This window comes from Puntigrus tetrazona, chromosome 9 (assembly GCF_018831695.1).
Source record: "Puntigrus tetrazona isolate hp1 chromosome 9, ASM1883169v1, whole genome shotgun sequence".
Taxonomy (NCBI): domain Eukaryota; kingdom Metazoa; phylum Chordata; class Actinopteri; order Cypriniformes; family Cyprinidae; genus Puntigrus; species Puntigrus tetrazona.
This window is the reverse complement of record NC_056707.1, coordinates 828620-852729: the sequence shown is the minus strand read 5'-3', so window position 1 is coordinate 852729 and position 24110 is coordinate 828620. Positions and strand designations below refer to the sequence as shown.

At 39.4% G+C, this 24110-nt stretch overlaps 1 long non-coding RNA gene and 1 pseudogene across 1 annotated transcript; one reads left to right on the top strand and one right to left on the bottom strand.

Annotated features, from left to right (window-relative positions):
• The first annotated feature begins 295 nt into the window (after window positions 1–295).
• Window positions 296–5785, top strand: LOC122351438 (annotated as a pseudogene).
• A 4608-nt stretch (window positions 5786–10393) lies between these two features.
• On the bottom strand, window positions 10394–10728 carry LOC122351670. Its single transcript, XR_006251789.1, has 3 exons — window positions 10694–10728; window positions 10531–10599; window positions 10394–10457 (listed from the first exon to the last, which is right to left on the bottom strand). It is a non-coding gene; the product is annotated as an uncharacterized LOC122351670 (long non-coding RNA).
• Between the last annotated feature and the right edge of the window lie 13382 nt (window positions 10729–24110).

Here is a 24110-nt window from a genome sequence, read left to right as displayed (position 1 = left end):
TTTTTTTTCAAATAAAGCTGCAGTGAGACCCATTGTGCATCTCCGAGCAGCTCTGTGTATTTCGTGATTAAATGAATCACTAGCTTCGTAACTGTACAAATTCTGATGACATTTGGAAGCAGGTATCTAAGTTGGTTTTTGATACGTATTTTATGAAATAATTAAAATAAATGATAATACTGGATCAGAGGCTAACTTTAAAGGTGGTAATTCTTATTGGGAAGATTCATGTAGCCTAAGCCTACATAAAGCGAAAATAAGGATGCGTTGCTTTACTGACAGATCACGTGTACTCATGTCGTTCTTTCCTCCAATAGGGAGTTTCGGATCACGGAAGGCCAGTAGTGAGAAGTACTGGAAGTCGGGTGTGAAAATGTTTTGGAGCTTACGCTGTGACTTCACTGGAGCTGAGCTGCATTACAAAGGCTTGTATCTGTTGCGTGTGCGGGCAAACACATCACAACAGTCCTCTGACTGGGTCTGGATCAGATTCTGTCCAGATAAACAAGGTGACCTGTCTGTCTGTCTGTAGTATACATTTCTGCTGTGTACAATACTAGTCTCAATTTTGCAATGATTCTCAACTGATAAAAGCAGTTATGAACCAAATAATTCACATGTTGGTCAAGGCTTAAGGCTTGTCCTATTTGAGCACCTAAATTAAAAGTAGATATATAATCGTTAAGCGCTGTTCAATGTGTTGGGGCACTTAATTTCTAGTGATTATCGTCAAATTGATTCTAGAGACAGTCTATGCATTTAATAACAACCTCATTAATGCACATCCCTATTTGATTCTGTTCAGTGCTTTGGTACAATCTTTATTGTTAAGCGCGCTATATAAATAAAAGAGATTTGAAATAAAATTGATTGATTGATAAAGAGCCAAAGCCATCCATCACTTTTGGGAGATAACCAACAGGAGCCAGCTCATATCAATTTATCAAATTGTTCTCCAAATTTATTCATGTTAACATCGGTATTGTATTACTATGAGAATAGTGTGTAGATTTAAATTTATGTACAGTCTCTAATCCCGGATGTGATGCAGTGCCATGTGCAAATTTCAGCAAAACCTAACCTCAGAAATTCTAATAGTTATCTTTAAAATACCATTATTCTTTAAAAATAAATTATGAACCATTAAAAAAAAATTTGTGTGTGTTTTGGGCACTTTTGCATTTTTGTCTGTCTGTCAGTAATCTGTTTATATTCTGTCTGTCTGTCAATAGTCTTTATGTCTTTATTCTGTCTGTCAGTCTGTTAGTATTCTGTTTATCAGATTGACAGTCTACTGACAGGTATCTGTTTGTCAGTAGTGTGTCGGTCTATCTGTTAGTAATCTGTCTCTCAGTAGTCTTTCTGTCTGTCTGTTAGTAGTCTTGTTGTCTGTCTGTATTCTGTATGTCAATCTGTCAGTAGTCTTCCTGTCCGTCTGTATTCTGTTTGTCTGTCTGTCTGTCAGTAGTCTGTGTGTCAGTCTATTTGTCTGTAGTCTGTATGTCTGTCTGTCTGTCTGTCTGTGTGAGTCTGTTTCTGGCACTGGTGTTTAATTCTGTGATGCTCTTTTCTTCTGCTCTCAGCTGCTTTAGGTCCTCCCTCCAATGTAAAGCTAAACTCTGTTGAAAGAGATCTGGAGATCATCATCACTGATCCTCTGAGCAGCACTAACCAGTCCATGAAAACTTTACTGGGCGACAAGATGAGCTATCACATCCAGTACTGGACGGGCTCTGAAGAGCCTCAGGTATCTTTGCACAATCGTGCTGAAAGCTATTGCATGGGTTTCAGCAGCAGCTGCATGTGTGGCATCTGTTGAGGACTAGTACAAGCTGTGAATGCAAGTTATCTTTAGCTTTGATCTCAGAAATGCTGCCAAGTAATGTGACCACATCCTGTAGAAAGATGGTGGTTTCTGTTGTAGTTTTTCTTAAAATACATGTTGTTAAAAGTATTGTTACACACACTGGGATCCAGTAGTCTGTGAACATGTGGGTACCTTTTTTAAACACAATTTGGGATTTTTTTAAAAAAAGAAGAAATAGTTTGAAGCCCCTCACACGTTTTATTTTATGTGTGCCACAAAACATTAGTAAAAGTGTATGCTGAACAACATTCTTAAAAATAAGTACAGTAAAAGTACAGCTTGTTGATATTTTAGAATAGCTAATGCATTCACTCATGTTAACAGACTTATTATTTCACAGCTATGACTGGTGTGTTTTCAACGCAGTATTACTGTTTAGAGTGAAATAATTTCCTGCTTTGACTGTCCCTGCAGAAGGCTAAAGATCTGGAGACAAAGAACAATCTGGTGATGCTGACTGACCTGCACAGACAGACGTTGTACTGTGTGAGAGTTCAGAGCCGTGATGACTTCTATAACAAGAGCAGCATCTTCAGCGACACACACTGCATACGCACTGAAGGTTAGCAGCTCTCTCACACATACATAGAGTTCAAGATGCTAATACACATCTTTTCAGTGAAGACACCTTCAGTTGACAGTGAACAGGCAGTGACAAAACCTAATCTCAAACATATGGTACTGTACCTAGTAAAGGCTACTGTTTTGGGAAAATGATTACTTTAACAAAGAAAATCTATAGTTATTCTAAATTTACATGGTTATTCATCCACATTTATACATTGCATAAGTCAGTGACTCTTCAGGCGAATGAGTGTGTAGCATACAGTGACATTACGACTGAAATCTGTGATTTCAGGTCAGATGCCATACTGGCAGAGATTTCTGTTCTTCCTGATCTCTCTTCTGCTATGCCTACTGCTGGTGCTGCTGTACTGCTGTTTTCACAAGATGTTTATGATCTTCAAGACTACTTTCTGCCCAGCCATTGAACTCCCAGATCACATTCAGGAGGTACACAACATATATATATTTGTTTCACAACATGTATATGTTTCCAGGGTGGCGCTGATGGTTGCTCGGGACGCTTGTCACCCACAATTCACAACAAAGTGGAAGTCCTGGAGCCCAAGGAACCATCTGGTCACCCTGGCGTTGGTCTCCTTCGCCCAGATATTGCAGGGGGGGCGTGATCAGTGACCAGGGTGAATTTTCGGTGGAAGAGGTAATACCGCAGCTCCAGGACTGCCCACTTGATAGCAAGGGCCTCCTTTTCCACCTCAGCATAGTTTCTCTTGGCCAGGGTCAGCTTTTGGCTGATGTACAGTACCGGATGCTCCTCTTCCTCCTGGATCTGGGACAGGACGGCACCCAGACTTGTGTTAGAAGCATCCCTTTGCAGCACGAAGGGGCAGCTAAAGTCCGGGGCTCGGAGGACCGGCTCTGAGGTCAGTGAGGGGCCTGGGTGCTTTCCATAGCGCTTCCACCTTCTTCTCTTGAGGCCTGATGAGGCCCTTCCGAATTGTAAACCCAGGTACTTAGCTTCTGATAGCACCAGATGACATTTTCGGGGTTGGCCGTCGGAGTCCAGCCACATTGGTGTTCGGACAGCACCCTCTGCAGCCGGGCGACGTGGTCCTCCCAAGTATCAGAATGGATGTCATCCGAGTATGCCGCCGCGTAAGCTTGGTGGGGGCGTAAGACGATGTTAATCATTCTTTGGAAGGTTGCTGGGGCAGCTGTGGAGACTAATGGGAAGGGTCCAGAACTGACAATGGCCACTGGGGGTAGAGAAGGTAGTTGTAGCTTTAGCATCTTGAGAGAGGTACTTTCCAGTATCCTTTTGTCTGGTAGAGGGTCGTGATATACCGGGCCTTTCCCAGTCGGTCCAGCAACTCATCTACTCTCAGCATAACTGTCAGATAACCATCGGATTCGCACACCTCGTTCAGTCGATGGAAGTCATTGCAGAAGTGGAGGGTGCCACCAGGCACTCCCCAGACTCCCCACTCCCGCATCCACAAGCTCCAACAAGCTTCATGGTGGTAGATGGGTTCAGTCCTGACCGTTTGTCGATGGGTCCACATGAGGATCACAGGAATTGGTCCACATACCGCTATCTGACTAGCCAGCAGGAACCCCTCTAGCAGCCAGTGATGTGCGAGCAGGTCGGCTCGACAGGTTGAGCTTGGGCCGAAACAGGAATTGTATTCACAGGCGTGAAACTGTTGGAATCAGAGAGAGTTCCAGGCGAGCCAGAATTTTACTTCGTAGCTCAATGTAGTTCTCAGCTGCCTCATGGGAATGGAGAAATACAAGCTGCTCTTCACCGTGTAAGGGTCCCCTCTTCCTGCAGAATGGAATCCAGAGGTCCTGGTCGAGAAGGTCAATGTGTGTCCGGTCTTTTCTTTTGCGTCTAGTTAAAAATCACTAATATTTATTAATCTTTTGGGTTTCCAATTATAGTACTGACCTTATAAATAATTTTATCTGACTCCAATCTTTCGTGATTTTATTTATATTTATTAAAATGTAACTGCTGATCCCTCTAGTTGTGATTAAATTTGGATCATTAATTAACTATAATATTTCCTAGTTTCGACTTATCGTTCGTTAGGAGTCTGGGTCGCTTAGAGACCTTGTTTGGCCAGAACAGACTCACAACACATCTGGGCTAGTCCAGGTCTTAGTCAGAGGCTAAGAATGTCATAAGAATGGAATTTGTTTAGGCTTGGTGCGAGTAGTCGTAAGCAATTTACCCGAACTACTCTATTGCCCATTCTGGTCCCCCAATTGATCAATTTTCCGATGCAGAGCCTCGAGGCTTCCCATGATGTTATCCAAAGTGCGGTTTACAACCACAGTCTGAGTCCCGACAGACTCAGTTATCCCAGGCATCTTTTTGGGGCTGTGGACAGCTGAGTTTCCGGGGCGATGCTGATGGTTGCTCGGGACGCTCATCACTATATATATATATATATATATATACACACACACACACACACACACACACACACACACACAATAAATGAGCCTTTAAATGAAATTTTAAATGCATCAAGACAAGATAATGTGTGCACATAAGAAAATGTGAAGAGGTAAGCTGCTCCATAAATGTCTGAATGGAATAAAAGTATGCATAACATCTTACAAATCATTAAAAGACAAAAAACAATTCAGTTTTGCAATGTTTCTGCATTAAAAAAAATCTACTTCTAACCACAGAGTATGCTTATCAAACTCTGCATCAAAAATAATAGCAAAGCTCTTTGCTTGATTGTGTTCTTTGAATAAGAGGCCCAGTGATTCTTAATCCTGGAATCCCCTGCTCTGCACACAATGTGTGTCTCCCTTATTTAACCTCATTCAGATCATCAGCACATTTGGAAAGAGCTCCATGAGCTGAACTGTGTCTAAAAAGACATAGAAAATGTGCAGAGTAGGGGTCACCAGGAAGAATCACAGACACATCGCATAAACTAAGGTCAGTGTCAAAGAGTGACAAGTGTTATAATGGATTTCCCTTTCTAAAACCATTCCTGTTGCTTCAAGGGCTCAACCTTTCATTTAAATGCATGTTCTCTGTCTCTCTTCAGCTGTGGTTAAGTGACTCCCGAAGCCGCAGCTGCTGGCTCCTGAGTCTCCAGAGTCTGTGTGTGAGCTGGTCGTGGTCAGTGCTGATCTGGACCGCTGTGGCAGTGGATGAACACTTGAGCGCTGAGGAACAGGACTCCAGCGCACACAGCCGACACGGCAGCGGAGACTCGGGCGTTTACTCCACAGAGGAGGACTCCTGTCACAGATCCACACACACAGACCTACAGACGAGCAGCAGAAAGCACAGAGAAGAGATGCATGATGGGAACCGGCTGGAGATCTGCGCTTGAAACGCTCCACAGGCGTTGCAGCTTTGACTTTCTCTCTTCCTACATCTGTCAGCTTATTGTACGCGTGGGAGAGGTTTATGACATTTGACTCATATTTCTCATATCTGTATGTTACCGTGCAGATCTCTTATGATTCTTATAGAATTCATTACTGTCACTTGATGACTTTTTGTTAGCTTCAACAATAGCAGCATTAAATAGAGTCAATGAACTGTCATGGTTTGACTTTTTCTTATTCATCTCCACTCAGTGTCAGATTAAAACATATTAGGGTAACACTTTCTATGAAGCCCGTATTTATAATAAATTATAAAGGGTATTCTTAAGGCATTACCATTCATTTTTATTTGACTGTCATATTACACATTAATATGATTTAAAACATAATCTTATGGCCGTTTGAAAAAACTGCCGTTTAAACGGCATCACTTTGGATTGATTTATTTTCATTACCGCCCAAGTGTTTACTCAAAGAAAAAGGCGGAGCGCTATTATTCAGTCTGTAGTGTTGCTGCAAGCGGCGCCATGTTCTGGAGGCGCAGTGTTTACGCTGTCGAAGTCAAACTACTTTGTGTTTGCAAAAAGAACACAACTAGAAATCAGTGTTAAGTTGTGTTCACAGCACTGTTCCAGACCAGTTGAACACATGTTCAGCACACTTACAGAGAACTGATTCCTGAAGCTGACCGGCGGTCCATGCTGACTGTGAACAGAGACCATAAAGAGACTGATTCTTAACTTAAAATTTAAACCACATGAGCACAAAATACACAAAGTAATGTTATTTTAGTAGCATCATATGACCCCTTTAATCAAATATTCCGTTATTAAATTTTTTTAATTTCAAGGAGAAGGCAAAATTTCCAAAAGCAACAAAAGTGTCATCAATAGAGTTATTGTCATCTTCCCTGCGTTCCACTCCACCTTTAAACACGCAAGCTTCTATAAGTACTTCTCCTCGAGGAAATGCCAGAGGCTATTTTTAAGTCTGTTCTACTTCATTAGACCCTCAACCCCCTTAATTGCACAATGCAATGTGACCATTCATTTTTCTCCACCTCACCTCCACTATAATACAAAAAATGTTTTTGTTGTTTGTGTTTTTTTTAACATTTATAACAGCCCAGACATACACATACACATATTATAGACTGCTGCACCAAACATATTTGTGCAAAAAAAAATGTAAACAATAAACCAATTTAAGTGATGAAGGGCTGGGGATGTTCCAGTATTACAGAGAGTTAGTCCAAAAGCTCATCTTAAGCTTCCACGTTTATTATTTATTTAGCAGCACCTTGTGAAAGTTTGATGTGAAGACAAAAAGGACACCGTGTTCTCTGGTTGGTTCTGGCCATGACTCGAAGGTTAAAGGTCAAACAGAAAATGACTGCAGAATTCTAGATTCCCCTTTTGCCCTAAATAGTATTGTAAATTACTAATATCACACAGACTAGGAAGGATAGTATGCACATTGGGACGCAGGCATGGTCTCCATGCTGTTAGCCAGAAGTCACTATACTTCCTTTTTTTGTTCACATTTTGCTTTGGAAAGCCTTTTGCTTTGTTTACCTTTTTCAGTGTTTATACAAATGTAAATCTGAAATTCCTAAGGTTTTAGGTAATTGCATTTGTTTAGTAATATTAAGTGGAGCTGTTCATAGACGATGAGAATTCATGGAGCTCTGGATCCTGTACTGCACTGTGTTGAAAAGTTTATTTTATCTAGGACCACAAAGTGAAATACAGGGCATGCCAGACTGGATGGAAGCGCATCGGGAAAAGTGCACAACAGTCCTGAAATTTATAATAGGGAAAGAGCGTAAGAACTAAGATTAGAACTGAAATAGTGCATCCTTGTGTCATGGGTGACGTGGAAGAGTGTATGTGTATATATATATATATATATATATATATATATATACATATACATAGAGAAATCATAGATTTGTCTATTCTAATTATTTTATAAAATGCTTTATAAAAAATCATCACTGACACCTGCTTCCAAAAGGATTTAGAATAATTACTATTACAAAATAAATGCGGAAGACTACTTTCAGATTCAAAATGACAAAAGAACGATGTGGTGAGACGACAAAAACAAGCATTACTGTCATGGGTTGTGTTAGTTTGAATTTTCAGTAAGAACCCTTTTCCTGTTGTCATGATAACTGACTACATTTTTTGTTTTAGGTGTGTGCAGTTTGTGCCCTTGTTCACTTGTATTTAAAAAAAGACTTTCTGGTCTTTACAGCGTGGCAATAACCATTCATTTAGGGCACATGTGTCAAACTCAAGGCCCGCGAGAGCATATGATTTCAATTAGTCTGTATATATATATATATATATATACGATGTATATATATATATATATATTTTTATATTTATACATATTAATTGGTGAAAAATTGGTGAAAAATAATGCTGTCATTTAACTGGTCCGTGAGCTTCCGCCTGCAACCGCTAGAGGCCACCTTATCTGCGCCATTACCTGACTTCATTACCCACAATACTCTCCGCACCTGAGACTAATCATCCACACAGGCGTCCTTCATCAGCTCCTCAGCACGCGCGCCATGCTACAGGCAACCCATCACCCGTGTTTTTCCTTCTTCTACCCTGAAAGTGCACTGGAACATGCAGCCAAACCTGTGAACTCGTATTAGATTGATGTACTCTCAGTTCAGACGTCAAATAGCCCGCGAAACAGCAATGGTAACCCTACGGGTGTAGTGTTTATATACACTAAAATAAAATGTATAACGATTCTCTGTTCATCCTGCTCCATTTCCCTCAAATAAGCAAAGAAAGCACCTTTGCTGATAGAAATGATTATAAACGCATTTAGCATTGTAGTTAGCATAGCCTTGTTTTGTTCGTTCTTGCCTTTTTTTTTTTTTTCTGTGTTGTCGTTCGTTGGTTTTGACCCTGCTTGATTGCCTGACCTCGGGAGCAGGTTATGTTTCAGAGTAACTTCGTTTCAGAAGGTTGGTGAGCATGGCGTGCCCTTTTGAGGAGGATCCTGTGGACGTAGAAGCCCAACTTATACAAAGGTTTTTTCGTCGGGAGAGGGTTATACGACCCACGTATTGGCGTGTTTGCATACCCCAATGAATATTTGAAAAAGCGTTATCGTTTTTCAAAAGATTCCTTAGTTTATTTAACACGTCTTTAAAACCGCATACAGCAAATGTGACAAACCCATGGTTCTGAGCTTAGCATAGAAAACATTCTGTGCATAGCACTTTCAGTTTTGCGTCTGGCCATTTTTGTACAGTGTGGGCGATTAGGAGCATGTGGGAAAGGCAACTGTGTGTAGAGCCGTTCATACAGTATGTCTGGCACTTAAACAGTTCTTACCCACGTTTGTACAGTTCCCTGGCCATAAACCTCTGCTTGTTATTAAAAATGAAGTCACAGAGTGGCAGGTTTGTCCTTTGTAGTAAAATCTATGACGCATATTTAATCATATTATTTATATCTATACATGTATTCATTATACGCACACACACTTCATACTTCCATAACTTTCTGTTTCAGGGTTTCCAAATGTAATTGGGTTCATTGATGGCACTCACATTCCTATTAAAGCTCCATCAATAAATGAGGGAGACTATGTTAATAGGAAATCTGTTCATAGTATCAATGTGCAGGTAACAACAACTTTTTTCCTTCTTAAAATCATGAAAGTCTACTTTTCCACTACATAGGTAATATGTGAGGCTACCCAAATAATTGCAATGTCTAGGCAAAATGGCCAGGATCTGTGCATGATGCCAGAATTTTCCACGAGTCATCATTATGCCAGGCATTTCAGCAGGAGTATGTTTTACTTTATACAAATTTTTTTTTTCCTTTTTACTATATTTGTGTTGTACCCTTCAATCATTACAGGACAGTACAACGATTTACTTGTTGGGGACAGAGGATACCCTTGTCTGCCCTATTTAATGACACCCTACCCTGAACCTGAGCCTGGACCACAGACACGCTTTAACCTGGCTCACAGCCGAACCTTGGGCCAAGGTGGAGATGACTAGGATCCTCAAATCTCAGTTTCCAGTGTCTGCGTGGGCTCGGGTTAGTCAGAGAGGGCATGCGACATTATAGTGGCCACCCTCCCTTGTATTGAGGAAGATGGCCCAGAGGAACATCTACAGACTCCACAGGCCAACAGAGATGGAAGACTTTTGAGAGACAGGATCTGTCAAAATTATTTTTATTAGTTTTTTGCACTGGTCTGCCAGGCACTTCATTTTCTTTATTTCCTGAAAAAAAAAAAGTACAATTCAATAAAATGTTTTTTTTTTTATGTTTCTTTATACATGCACACAGATATACATACACCCAACACTTTTATCATGCAACAGATTGTTGTGACAGAATATTCAGACAAGTTCTCACCTTAAGGCGATGCTCCAGTAATTCAATTTCAAGTGCTGCTTTTTTTAACGAGGAGCCTTTTCTCTTCCATTTCAAGCTGTATAAGGTCCATCTCCATGTCACTTTTCCTTATTTGTTTTGAAGATGGACCTTATACAGCTCCTTTGCTGGCAACTAGGAAGGTGTGGAAAAAATGTAAGAAATAAGATTGTTTGGTCAGACAATATAATTAAAATCTGGACACAAATTGTTACCCTGCTTAGATTGTGTGATGAGGTTGAAGGACCCTCATCTGTGGGCAAACCCCTAGGTATGTTCTGTGAAAGGACAATGACAGTTTGTTACTCTAATGCAAAAAGGGGCAATACATTATAATGGTGTGCATCATACCTCAGTGGATCTACCAGCATTGTCCACTTCTGTCACAGCAGATGTGGTCTCTTCATCGTCATCTTCATCCTACATGAAAAAATATTCAAATATACATTATCTGGCAAAAAAAAAAACCCAAAACCTAAAAGCAACTAAAGGTACCTGACAACAAATCACTTACAACTGTGACAGACTGTGTTCTTTCTGCAGAGTCCATCAGTTTCTATAAGAACACACAACCCATAAAATTCTCAATATTATCAAAGAAAATAATACATGAAAAGAGCAACATGTCAGTCTAAAATCACAGTATCATATGCAGTTAAATAAAATAAGCCTACATAAAACATTTATCTTGTTCAAAAAGCCTTTAAGTGACAGAGATAGTCAATTATTAGAACAAAAAATTAAAACAAATCATAGAGGTAAACGTACATTTCATCACTTGTGGTGCATGCTGTGTGTGATGAACTGCCCTGGATGCTCTTTATTAAGAGACAGAGCCAGCTCCTCAAGACAGGCTTCAGTCTTCTTTCTATTAGCTACATGACTGAATGAATACACTAAATCCTGTTATAATAATAGTTCAGTAACTGTGTGATCAAATATTACCTTTTTGCAGAATGTTTTGTTTCATTTTGACTCAGAAGGATTACACCTTATTAAATAAGAAACATGCATTATTATTTTAAACTAAACAAATAAATGGCAGCAAAAGTAAATGCTTTCATAGTGATATAACATTCAAAAGGATGTATAAATCATACTTCATTATTTTGCATTATAATAAAGCGAGAGCCAATACCAAATTTGTAATTTAATATACTCACGCATTTACTCTATCGATTATTTTTGCCAAGCCAACTCTCTCGCTTTAAGCTGATGCAGCTGTATTGCTTCTTTTAATATTATTGGCTTTAACTCCTCATAAGCGTGCATTAAAACCTCCAGCTCCGCCTCTGGCATGAAATCGCCGCTCTCTTTTTTTCGCTTTGAGTTTCCATGGTGACTCGTGAAATCGGCGATCCATTGAAAATGTCTTTATATATGCACCGTGCACGTGCATTAACTCTGGGTAACCAGTTGGAGGTTGATTAAACTAACTCTTCTCAGGTGTTTTGGAACCGACATACTCATGTAGTATGCCTGTTTGGGGGTAAATCAAGCAGAGGTTATGATTTATCAAATGGTAAGTTAACCAAGCTTTCTGGAATACCCCCTGGTGCCACTCTCTAATCAGCTGATTAACTCAGGAGGCCTTTTAAATGGTCTCTCAGTCTAGTTCTGTAGAGTTCTGTAAGACTGCTGACTTGATAGTTGACCAAAGATGACCACTGACACCTTGCACAAGGAGGGTGAACACGAAAAGGTCATTACAAAAAGAGGCTCTGTGTCCAAGCACATTAATAGAAGTGAAGGGATGGAAAAGATTGTTAGAAGCGATAGGGATAACCGCACCCTGGAGAGGACCGTGAAACAAAACCCATTCAAAAATATGCAAAAATGCAGCTGGAGTCAGTGCTTCAAGAAGGACTACACACAGACGTATACAAGGCATGGGTTTCAGCCGTCCATTCTCTGTGTCAAGACACTCTTGAACAACAGACAGCGTCAGAAGTGTCTCGCCTGGGCTAAAGACAAAAAATGGTCCAAAGTTATGTTCTCTGATGAAAGCAAATTTTGCATTTCCTTTGGTAATCAGGGTCTGGTGGAAGAGAAGAGAGGCACAGAATCCATGTTGCTTGAGGTCCAGGGTAAAGTTTCCACAGTCCGTGATTTGTGGTTTGGGCTTCATGTCATCTGCTGGTCTTGGTCCACTGTGTTTTCTAGGTCCAAGGTCAGCGCATGGCCATGTACCAGGAAGTTTTAGGGCACTTCATGCTTCCTGCTGCTGACCAACTAAGATGCAGATTTAATTTCCTAACAGGACACAGTGCCAAAGCTACCAGATACCATGGTATCCCCTGTTCTTATTTGGCCAGCAAAGTCAGAAGAGCTGAAGGCCACTATCAGAGCAACCTGGGCTCTCCATAACACCTGAGCATTGCCACAGACTGATCGACTCCACGCGCATTGCTGCAGTAATTCAGGAAAAGGAGCCCCAACTAAGTACTGAGTGCTGAGCATGCTCCTGCTTTTCATGTTCATACCTTTGTATTGATCTTAAGTAATATTTTAATTTTCTGAGATACTGAATTTGAGATTTTCATTAGTTGTCGGTTAAAATAATCAAAATTTAAAGAAACATTTGAAATCTATCAGTTTGTGTGTAATGAATTAATATAATATACAAGATTCACTTTTGAATGGAATTTGTGAAATAAATGAACTTTTTGATGATATTCTAATTATATGACCAGCACCTGTGTGTGTGTGTGTGTGTGTGTGTGTGTGTGTATAATAACTTCGTCGCCAGAGGCCTGCGTGACTGCAAGCATAATCTACAACACAATAAAGGACTTAAGAAATACAATAAAACGTACACAAATATTTTTTCACTAAAGAAGATTTTCTCCTGAGGAGGATGAAAAAAAGACTCAATGTTAGCAAAGCCCCAGCGTCCAATGATGTAATCATTTCTCAAAGGAAGAAATCAAGTCCCGTCCTCTCATTGCATGCCGTTTCACTCCGACAGATGTTACAGAAGAGTAAAAAAGACAATCACTACTTCCATTTAATATAGACTTTAAAGGAACAAATGCAAAAATAGAATGTTTTGGAACAGAGCCTGAAAGTGGCAAGCTATAAAAAAAAAAAATGATCTGTGGGGTATTTCTAGGTAAAACTTCCTCACACATCAGAGACTTATAAGTCAAATCAACTGCAACTTTTATTTTTCTTATAGTAATGAGACTAATATCAAGATTGAAATGTTATTTTAGGAACAAGTATGAAGACACCCTTAGAAGTTATGGAAAATTTTTTGATGCATTTGTTTATATTTGATCACGTTGTCTTCTAGTTCTGTGAATAAAATCAACATCTACATGTTTGTTGAGGAACCAGTAACAAGACACACCCTTGAAAGTTAATATTGAAAGCGTGATTACATTGATTAATGTATAATTATCAATATCGTATTTCCTGGGACACAATACAAGGTAGATTATTGTTTGAGTGTTAGTGCTTGGGTTTTATTTTTTTATTCTTAATCAAGTCTGAATAAGTGATCACCACTTTCAATCCAGGACGCTATATTTTTTTATTGGATGTCACTGGATTGGAGTGTAACTCCTAAAAAACACCTCCAAGTGATGTAGTGGTAGTCAGTACTCTGCTGTTTGGGGGAGTACAGTATTGTTTTAAACCTGAATCAAGGATCTTGTTGGACAGCACGTGGACTATGAGAGCTCTTAGACCTTATTTAGGGCTGGAAGCTGAGACTTTCTTAAGAAAATCATCTGTACATTAAGGATTCAGTTTTTCCCTGGGGTTTTCCAGGCCCAGTGGGATATTTATTGTTCAAACTGTAGTTTTTGGGTCTACAGATCTCGTCTTTTCAATTTCAGACTGAAATCCCACAAATACATCAAATGCTGATATACTCGTTCTTTCTGAAACCTTGCTTGAGAACTCGATTACTCATTATTTAATTTATATCGATGGCTATATATCTACAGAACTGATCGGGTGGGTAAAGGAGGTGGGCTAGCCATCTATGTTAAATCTAAATCTGCTAGCTCTATAACTTTGCATATTAAACAGTTTGAGTTTTTAGCCATTAAAGTGGGTGAAGTTTTGAATATTACTGTGGTTGACTACAGGGATGCTCTCAACCAGAAGTGCTCAGCCCAGCTCTAATCAAACACACCTGAAGATACTCAGGTCTTCAGGATGGCTTGAAAATTAAAAGCTTTTTCAGATATTTTTACATGAGTTTAATGACTCGGGAGTTCATCCGTATGAGTTCACCAAACTTCCGATTTTGGCCAAGATTCTTGAATCTACAGTTAAAACCGTTTTAGAACTGGTTGTGTTGGAGAATATGATGATAGAGATGAACATGAAGAGGTGATCAATGAAGTCAAAGTCGAAAACAAAGGTGTTTTGTTTTGTTTTTAAAAGCTCAGGCTCTAGTACTTGATAATTGTAGCATTTTTACATTTGATGGTAAAACAGTTGAAAGAGTACCTTCTTATAAATACAAGACACACCTGTCGATGAACTACAGTGTGTTTTAGTGTGTTTCATTCAACATTATTCCTCCTGGCTTGAATATCCTAGGAAAAGATGACTGTAAATATAGTTTTTTGAACAATTAAAAAGACGTTTACATATCAAACCGTGTGCATTCTAGATTCGTGTATTTCAAGTTGGTCAAAACAAGTGCAGTATTCTAAAATGGGTGGACTCATATCTAGTATCAGTGTATCGCAAGACCTCGTCGCCCTGCCTCGTCTTGTTTGTGGTGTTTGAACACACCCTGTAGTTTCGTGACAGCCCAGCCGTCGAACGTCATTTCCGCGCGATGGATGCTGTACTTCCTGTGTTGTGGGACTCGAGCAGAAGCGAAAGAAGTGTGTGTTGAAGCACAATGTTCAGACATGAAGGCGCTTCGCTGCTTCTGCGTCTGTTCTCTGCTTCTGCTGGAGGTGTCCTCGGGTGAGTGTGTGTGTGTGTGTGTGTGTGTGTGTGTGTGTGTGTGTGTGTGTGTGTGTGTGTGTGTGTGCGTGTGCGTGTGTGCGTGCGTGTGCGCGTGTGAGCGCCTCTGCTTTCATTTCAACTCTTTTAATGCTCGTTCTGTCACAAAAGATTGCACTCTTTCACAAGCTTTCATTTCGCGACAACAAAACAAGCGTGTTCTCCTGACTTGCGATGTTTAGATTAAGGACGCGCTTCCGAGTCGAGACTTTCACCCAAAAAAGACCGAAACAGATCATTTCGAAATCATCTCGAGTTTGTAAATGATCCTCGTCTCTGGGTTCTGAGCTTCATCGCTGTATCTCTGGATAGTTTTGTCTTTTTAGCCTAATATTCTGCTGTAACGAATGGCTATTCATTTGTCCATTTTCGGTTTTGTTTTTAACAAGGAGGGCAAGGTCAGAAATGTTTAAGTGGTTTGTCTGCTTCTGTCATTTGGAATCAGAAATATGAAAGTAAAGGCCTCTAGATTACGCTTATTTTACCCAGAAATGAAACTACATCATGGTAAATAAACGCAATCTAAGAGGCCTTCCTACCTTCAAACTCGAAACAGCTAGAACTTCTTGTTTGTTGTTCCTTTAACTTGGACAGGCCACAGTCCATATTATTAAAACAGAAGTATATTGATAAAAATGTTCCATTTTGCTTTATACCTAAAAATGAAATGTATAGAATTACTAAAAGAGCTCAAGCATAAAACAACTGCTTCATTATAACCGAGCTCATAATTCCTTAAAGATGACTTCTCTCTAAAATGAAATTCATCTTTGAATTACGTTTATTAGTAAATCATGAAAATATCTTTCCATCGTTTTCCCTCCAGACACATTCATGATAGCTGCTAGAGCCAAAAGTGTCCAGACTATATAACAGACTTCCGAAGCCTTTACGAAGATTGGTTTAGGAGCCACATACAGCAGTTTAAATAAATGAATCTAGAATGCACACGCCTCAACTTCCAAAGGGTTTGAGTTTTGAATTGTTCAACTATATTTACAGGATGTAATAATGCCAAATGAAACCATGTATCTGCTTGCCACATTTAATTTCTAAAACACACAGTTGATGGACAGGTGTGTCTTGTTATATGGATTCAAGATGATATTTGTTTTGTTTCAAGCTATACTTGCCCATCATATTTATGTATATAGATAGAGCTCAGTGTCTTCAGGAGCACATGCAGTTTTGTGGAGAAAGTATCTGTGCACTGTGTTTTGACCGGATGGGAGCAGGAAAAGGCAAAGCGACACTCGGGTTACTCTGTAAGAATTCCTGCACCAACATTTCAGTGGATGTGTACTGTGGTGGCGCTAACTGGGATTACGACCAGTTATGTCTTGCGCAGTGTTAGAAGTGTTTCTGCTATTGCTCTCAGTTCTCTAGGTTATACAGGGACTTCTTCTTTTTATTACCATAGTTTCAGCTCGACTCATGGTGTGCTTCCTATCGATCTCGTGACTCCTACAGACCTCCAGGAGCTACGCGTGATCTCGTTTAAGGCCTTCTCAGCGGCACTGATAGGGCATTGTCAATAATGCAGCAAAAGTGCTTTTGAAAATTCGTATTAATATATTTTAGCAAACATCTAAATACATGCTGTTCTTAAGGTTTCAATATTGCAACTAGGAGCTCTATATACACAACTTATAATTACATTTCTGTCTTCATCATAATAGTCATACTTTTCATGCTACAATTGAATCTCCTGTCACCACACTTCACTTATTATTCACGATCAGCGTAATTCAGCTCTATATAGTTCGACTCTCATTCTAAGCCAGGTCTCAGATGTGAAGTCAGCTGAGTGTTTAGTCAAACCTAAGTATTCTTTAATATTGTGAAATTCACATATAATACGCTGTATTGTTCTGTACAGAAATCTCCAGATCCTTCAGATCTCAGCTCTGTTGATCTACTGTATTACTTTTCATATATCTTAAAGAAAGCGCATTGCGTTTTCATACAGTACATACAGCGTAGAACATAGATCCCTTTATTAACAAAGCAAAGGAAAATACACCCGCTGTGTGCTCCAAATAAAAAAAACCTTGTTAACCCTTTCTGCTCTGTCCAGACTTTGATTGGAGAGTCAGGAGGGCTTCGTTTACTGCCCCAATGGCCACACTGAAACACTGAAAACCACTTCATACTGGGCTGAAAGCAGAATTTGTTGTGGCATGACACACAAAGAGGCACACACGTAGCTTTAATGGCTCTTAATCACTTCATATGAACTGGTCATGAAGACATGAAGAGATCAACACTGCATATGCCTTTAAGAAATCTGTGTATCCAATTAAAAATAAGGCCATAGATGCGTTACAAGAGTCTGTAACTGTAAGTCTGCTTTTGTTAGAGTTGCGGTGCACTGCATTTGCTCGTGTTTCAGACTTCTCTCTTTTCTTGAATGCGCGGCATCATGGAATCATAAGTGAAGTGGCCAATCAGGTTTTACAGGAGCTGTTTGGTCATCGGCCTGAAGCCTGTGGAGCAGAATACAATTGTAATGCTAAAACTCTGTGTGTGTCTGGCAGGACTACCAGGAGATGTTGATCCTGAGAGCGTCGTGTGGACTCACTCAACACCACGTTATGTTCTCTTTGGGACTGGCCTCCATGAGACCGCCGCCAACCAGGCGTCAGCTTCACTGCGCAGTATCTATCGTAAGAACCTTCGTGTGTGTATGTGTTTGCTTCAGGCGTGAGACATCATAAACAATATAGTACGATAGTTTGAGAGGTTGCTTAAGAAACCGTGTATGTAGTCTAAAGCGGCTACTGACAAGTTGCACCTTCCCTATGATCTGATGCTGATCAGGCATCTCTATCCATCCAACTCTTCCACAAGTACTGGCGCTCCTCTGACCCACAGCGGTACATCCTTCCGCTCGTCGTCATATAATGCTCAATTATAATAATATTTACATCCTTGTAATATGTCAGCGAATAAAGTGTAGATGATTGTACAATGTTTTATAATAAGGTTTATTATATAAATTACATTTCATCGATTTAACGTTTATTAAGAATGCAATGCTTATTTCCCTGGTTATTAGTTGCTCTAAAGTAATTAACTCAGTTACTATTAGTGAGAAATAACTATTACCATCACTGTTTTGGAAGTAGCGTGCCCAACACTGCTCCTGTCTCTGATGAAGTTGATTCTTCTCAGGTCTCTGGTACGTGGAAATAGTGTTGTCACAATACTACAATTTCTAACTTTGATACAACACCTTAAGAATAACCGATATCGCAGAGAAAAAAACTGTAATAGAGGTTGTTTGTTTTGTTAAAGATAAATATAATGTGTAGAAATACTTTCTTTGTATTTTTACTGTAACAAATACCATTCTCATCATTCATAAGTGCTTTGGTTAATACATTAACATGATCTGATGAAGACTTTACAATGCCGGATTGATACAATCACTAATCAGTAGCTAAGCAACCGCGGCCTGTGCTTTCGTGAAGACTCCACGCGAGTTTCAGCAAAGAGGCGAATGATTTCCAGCTCAAAAAATCATTTCGCAGCCTGCCGGCGAAACCGTCTACATTTCAAACAATGAAGTAAAGCGCGCCAAAAGCGCCACATCACGAGCAGCCCCTTAATGCATGCTATTGTGCTGTTTAATCTGGCGGTGAGACCAGGCGTGTGGTGACTTTCTCAGCACACCTTTGGAAAGTCAAAGTGACAGCTCTGTCCACATACCTTTGGCGCAATAAACTGGTGTTATCAGGCGGTTATATGGAACCAGTGGCCTCTTCTGCTAATAACTGCATTTCAGTTACCTTTAGCTGCCTTTGGTTGGGTTAGGGTCATAAAAGATAATTTGTTAAAAATAACAAATAGCTGGGTGTCTCCAAATGCTAACACTCATTTTTATGAAACGTGATATTTAGTTTATTCACTGTTTTGAAGAGGCGTCTCATTGGCTCCCAGAACAGGCTCAGGACACGTGCTGACAGATCCGTGTACTCATGCCGTTCTTTCCTCCAGCCATGGGAGTTTTAGGATGCGGAAGGCCCGGTAGTGAAGTATTTGGAAGTCGGAGTGTGAAAATGTTTGGAGCTTAGTGTCAGCTTCACTGGGCTGAGCTGCATTATAGCGGCTTGTATCTGGCTGGGTGTGCGGGCAAACACATCCACAACAGTCCTCTGACTGAGTCTGGATCAGGTCTGTCCAGATAAACAAGGTGACCAAATCTGTCTGATGGTAGTCTTTCTGTCTGTGAAACTGAGGTGTTTAATTCTGTGATGCTCACTCTTCTGTTCTCAGCTGCTTTAGGTCCTCCTCAATGTAAAGCTAAACTCTATTGAAGGAGATCTGGAGGTCATCATCACTGATCCTCTGAGCAGCACTAACTTGATCCATGAAAACTTTCCTGGACAGGCTGAGCCTACTCGTCAGTACTGGGCGCTCTGAAAAGGGAAGCCTCCAGGTATCTTTATTACACTCTTTGCTGAGAAGCTGTGAACACAGATTTAAAAAAATAATAGTAGGAATGTTGATGATTAGATATTCCCTGTTTTTCTATAATTAAAATAAATGAAGGATTGAGAGGCTGTTGTGTGGTTCTCCAGCGGTGTGTAAGGGTGATATGAGAGCAGTATTAGTGTCTGTGTTAGAACCTAAGTACTTGAATGATTTATTATTAATGAACAAGGCACAAAGATTGATCCTGCATCTCATTGGATGCGCAGGATTTTCTAATTAAAGTGTTTTAATTTTCTATATTATTTAATTTGGAAGCAGTGATTTAATACACATAATCATAAACACAGACTCACAACCTGGTCTCATGAATGTGTGTTTCTATTTGGTGTGATATTTATACACAGAAACTAATATTGGCATGCTCAGGGTATGCACCAAAGGTTATGGTCTGCATATAAATAGTATACCTAGCTAGAAACAAGAAATTCATGCCATTGAAACATACTGAGCATATTTGCTTTGATACCTTAACCCTTAAATGGGTTTGTTGTTACCTTAACTTTGAAATGCCACGAATGTTTCACCAAGCGTATTTCTTTACTATTTTAGTGACTTAAACTCAGTTTGAGCAGAGAGGACTTTAACAATGCAGCTGTGATTGCACTTCTCAAGAGTTCAGACCCTTAAACTGTTAAAAATTGTCTCATTTTGCCAACTGCAATACATATTACAGCCCAGATATATTTACAATGGCTATGCAGACATCTGAGTAGCTACGGTTTATTTTATTATATCTTGAACATATGCACGTAAAAATAAATCTATTTATACACACATTAAAAATGTGCATCATATAAACAAGTCACTTGAAAAAAAATACACATGTGTTAAAAATATATCTTTATTCGTTTACTGATCAGGGTGTAGGGGACTCTTGTTTTATTTCTACATTTTCCTCTACAAAACTTGTACACAACTGCTGATCCACGCACACCATGGATTTAAATAATTAACAAACACTACATTTCAGCTAACATAATGATTTCCATGCTAGTCATACCTGCGAATGTTCAAGTTGTTTGAGTAGCCTACCAGAGTTAGAAAGTAGATTTTTTCATGATCTCTGGGTATGGTGATGTAACACTTTTAACATAGCTTAACATGAATCCATCAAATCCAGGTGGGAGCCAGTAGCATTAGTTTTCCTCTTTAAAACTTGTTTTCTTCTGTAGTTGTATTGTGATTATTATTGTTCTGTAGTTACTTATAGACCGGTTGCAATGTGATTTTCTAGGCTGATATGATTAGGAACTATATTGTAATGCTGAAGGATTTGGCCTAGTGATATCAGGAAGACAGACCACACTCTTGCTACCACACAGGCCAGAAACCAGAGTAAAGTTCATTTGAGTAAACTTTTTCATTTTACTACAGAATAGTCCCACCATTTTAAATAGGAAAAATAACACAACTCTTTGGTCATTTTGAATAAACTGGTCTAATTGGATTCAATTATCTATGCTAAAAGTGCTGTCGCTAAACCCACAGATCGGCTGAATGCTTTCCAAAAAACACTAAACTCTGGTTGAGTTTATTTCCAAAAAAGTGGGTAGTATAAGCAGAGTCTTCATGCATTACTATATTTATTTCCTTTATCCTGTTTTTTAGAGCAGATAGCAAAATTTAACTTACGAACTTTTACCGGCAGAAAACATGGTAATTAACACGTAGCAAGCGGCGTGTGATCCAGTGTTTGAGGCGGTTTTATCTGCGCGCGCGGCAGTCGATGCTTTCATGAGAGGAACATGAAGCAGAGGCGGGAATACACCCATCATTGTCAAAAAACTCACCTCTTTAATGTTAAGTAAGCAGATGTAATCCTGATGGTATTCCGGCTTTTTCAAATGTAACTAATGTGAATACTTAGGTTTTTGTAACTGTACTGGTTTATAATTCCCTGGTTTTTGTATCCTGATTCACGTGAATGCGTTACTCTCCAATCATGAAGTAAAGTTATTCAAAAACCAGTTTAGTTTTGCTGATGGTATTAAGTCTTTTTATGCCTGGGAAGTAATTATCGTAAAAACATCACGTCTTCATTGTTCCAAACACTTTGAGAAAACATATGCATTGCATGTCATCAGATGTATGTAAAAAAAAAAAGAAAAGAACTTGCCTCAAGGTCATTTTTATAAGTGCTGGCAAGAAATAAAATCACTTTACCACTGCATACAGAACAGAACTATTTTATTAGCTGATTTTTGGGAAGGAAAGAAAATGAGCTCAGGTCCACCGGCCTTTCGCTTGATAATCCTGATAAGTTTATCCACAGGTATATTGAAGACCTGTCCAGAGGCTCGGCGTCTATTTATGCTATGAAGTGCCGTTTCACTCATGTTAGACTTATTATTTTACAGCCATGACTGGTGTGTTTCTTACAGTACTGTTTAGAGTAGAAATAATTTCCTGCTTTGACTGTCCTGCAGAAGGCTAGATCTGGAGACAAAGAACAATCTGGTGATGCTGGCTAAACCTGCACAGACAGGCGTTGTACTGTGTGAGAGTTCAGAGCCGTGATGACTTCTATAGAGCAGCATCTTCAGCGACACACTGCATCACGCACTGAAAGGTTAGCAGCTCTCTCACACATACATACTGTGACAAAATTTAATGGAATGATGACCCTTATTTTACTCACCTGAAGCCATCCTAGGAGTGTACATGACTTTCTTCTTTCAGATAAGACACAGTCTGCATTTTTTTTTTTAAAATGCATCCACAGCTCTTCCAAGCTTGGTAATGCCCACTGTGGATAGTGGCCATTATTTCAAACTCTGTAAATCATATATATCTGTCATAAAACTAACCTATATGCCTTTAAGGGGTTATCACATGTCCTCTAGAAATATGTTTGTTACAGAAACCCTATTGGATCTGTTTTAGTTTTAAAAATTATTACCTAAATCACAGACTTCTGAAGTCACCCATATGTGCGCTCGAGAGCGCAAGTTTGAGTATTTTAGGCAAATGCAGATTAATTTCAGAAATGTATTAGTAATACTTCTAAATATTTAAATATGTGTATTCATTCACGTTTGTAAGCATTCATGAAATCTGTGTGTATGATTTCAGGTCAGTTGCCATACTGGCAGATATTTCTGTACTTCCTGATCTCTCTTCTGCTGTGCTTCCTGCTGGTGCTGCTGCTATTCTTCTGCTTTTACAAGATGTTTACGGTCTTCAAGAGTACCTTTCTCGCTCCAGCCATTCAACTCCCAGATCACATTCAGGAGGTACAGAAAATGTATACTTGAAATTATATATAACATATAATGTTTTATAGTTTTTAATTGTCCAAATACATTGATTAGCTCTCTTGAGGAATCAAGACAGAAGATGGTGTTAGTTCTGAATGCATTATGGATGATCTACACTATGATCAGAGATATGCTGGGTGATCTCTGCAATGCTCCAGATGTACAAACAAACCTAATAACAAAATACTGTAATAAACAACACCGAGATGTTAGCCCTGTCTGAATTAGTACATGAAAATTCACAGATGGTAATGTGTGTATATATAGCTTCACAGATACCTGGACCATTAGCTCTGTTTAAAATGAGCTGCAGCTCAAAGCTAAAATTATTTTGTACTGCTAAAAACCTGGTAGCATATTGATTGATGTATATCGCCCAACCTAGTTAGTAGTTAAAGATGAGGAGGTGGTAATAGATGATCTTTGATACAGAACAAAATGCAGTGTTTAAAGATGATAAATTCTTGGGGGTGGGCAAAGGGTACTGTAGAATGGATGATATGCCATCCAGAGCTGTGATGACTCTGAAAGGGCTGACAATAACTCAGCTATTCTCGCGCCTCACAAAGAGCATCGCCTCTCTTCACCTGATTTTTTCTCCATTTTCTTCGCTCCAGAATGGAACAATCCAGTGCAGTAGAAATTATCCAATAGAAGAGCCAAAAAATGGAGATGGCGCTTGAGAAAGGAAGCATCTGAACATACTTGATGGATGTTATATGTTCAGCAGCAGTATTTCTTACATGTTCACAACAGCCTGTTGTGGATGTATTGGCAGCAACCATGTATCATATCAGGAATATTCTCAGGAATATATCTAAGACCAGATACATTAACATTGTCATGACTTTCATAGTCGGTGAATTGGCAGAAAGTTGGACACAGTTATAATCACTTGACCGTTACTCTGGGAGTAATAGCCTGCGCATATTCGCCAGGAAGGGAGTAACACATAGGCCTGCTGGACCTGAGGGGGCCCAGTTGAAATACGTTACCACTTCTTCAGGAATGCAATTTGTTGATACCAGTGTTAAGCCGCAACACCATCTAAAATCACTGTAACACTGTCCCATACCTTATAACAAGGTGCAGAGTTTGCGGTTTTAGCTATATGGAGTTTACACAAGACTAGATAATGATCTGAAATATCATCACTTTCCTGCAGAATTTCAGCAATATTAACATCAATTCTATGTGGTAGTA